Here is a 1,612-nt window from a genome sequence, read left to right as displayed (position 1 = left end):
TGATATAAGGAGTAATGTCTCCCCAAGATATTATGAATAAAATCAAAGGGTGTACACCCACTGTGATCTTAGGAGTAATACCATCTTAGATATTATGAATAATATCCTAACAGGGTATACATCCGGTGTGATATTAACAGGAATATCTCCCTTAGGTGTTATGTACTAAATCACCAAGGCATATACATATAGGGTATAAATCCGTTGTGATATTAGGAGTAATGTCTCCTTAGATGTCGTGAATAATATCATCACAGGGTGTACACCCACCATGAGATTAGAGTAATATTTCTCTTAGATTTTATGAAAAATATCATCAGATGGTGTACACCCACTGTGATGTTAGGAGTAAGGCTCCCTTAGATACTATGAATAATATCACAGATGTATCCCACTGTGATATTAGGAGTAGTGTTCCCCTTAGATATTACAAATAATATCATCACAGGGTGTACACCCACTGTGATATTAGGAGTAATATCTCCTTAGATAGTCTGAATAATATCATAACAGGGTGTATACACAGTGTGATATTAGGAGTAATATCTCCCTTAGGTATTACATGTATCATCACAGAGAGTACACACAGGGTGTACATTCACTGTGATATTAGAAATATCTTCTTAGATGTTATGAAGAATATCATCATAGGGTGCAAACCCACTGTGATGCTAGAATAATATTTCTCTTATATATTACAAAAAATATCATCACAGGGTGTATGGCCACTGCGAAATTAGGAGTAATAGCTCCCTTAGATACTACAAATAATATCGCTATGAAGGAGCCCAGGGCTACCCCTCAGCCTTACTGGGGGCTGGTCCTGGAGAAGCCACGCAGGGTTGCGGCAGCACTGCCTGAAGGCAGGAGACCAGATTCGACTCCTTACGGTTTTCCATGGGAATTGGTGATATGTGCAGCTGTCGTTGGATTTTTTGCTGTTCCCTTTTTCTTGTGGAGAAGTTTTAGATCGGTTAGGAGTCGGCTTTATGTGGGAAGAGAGAAAAAGCTTGCTGTAGCACTTTCTGGACTAATTGAAGAAAAATGTAAACTACTTGAAAAATTTAGCCTTATTCAAAAAGAGTATGAAGCCTATGAAGTAGAGTCATCTTTAGAGGATGCCAGCTCTGAGAAGGAGGCAACAGAAGCACAAAGTTTGGAGGCAACCTGTGAAAAGGTAAACAGGTCCAATTCTGAACTTGAGCATGAAATACTCTTTCTAGAAAAAGAGTTAAAAGAAGAGAAATCTACACATTCTGAACAAGATGAATTGATGGCGGATATATCCAAAAGAATACAGTTTCTAGAAGATGAGTCAAAATCCCTCAAATCCCAAGTAGCTGAAGCCAAAATGACCTTCAAGAGATTTCAAATGAATGAAGAACCACTGAAGATAGCAATACAAGATGCTTTGAATGAAAATTCTCAACTTCAGGAAAGCCAGCAACAGCTTTTTCAAGAAGCTGAAGTATGGAAAGAACAAGTGAGTGAACTTAATAAACAGAAAATAACATTTGAAGACTCCAAAGTACACGCAGAACAAGTTCTAAATGATAAAGAAAATCACATCGAGACTCTGACTGAACGCTTACTAAAGATGAAAAAAGAATAA

General features: G+C 37.6%; 1 pseudogene; it reads left to right on the top strand.

Moving 5' to 3' along the window:
* Window positions 1–778: 778 nt before the first annotated feature.
* LOC112632468 lies at window positions 779–1,612 on the top strand (annotated as a pseudogene).

Source organism: Theropithecus gelada, chromosome 10, assembly GCF_003255815.1.
Source record: "Theropithecus gelada isolate Dixy chromosome 10, Tgel_1.0, whole genome shotgun sequence".
NCBI lineage: Eukaryota > Metazoa > Chordata > Mammalia > Primates > Cercopithecidae > Theropithecus > Theropithecus gelada.
Note: the sequence above shows the minus strand (reverse complement) of the source record. Positions and strands in the feature narration are given on the sequence as shown.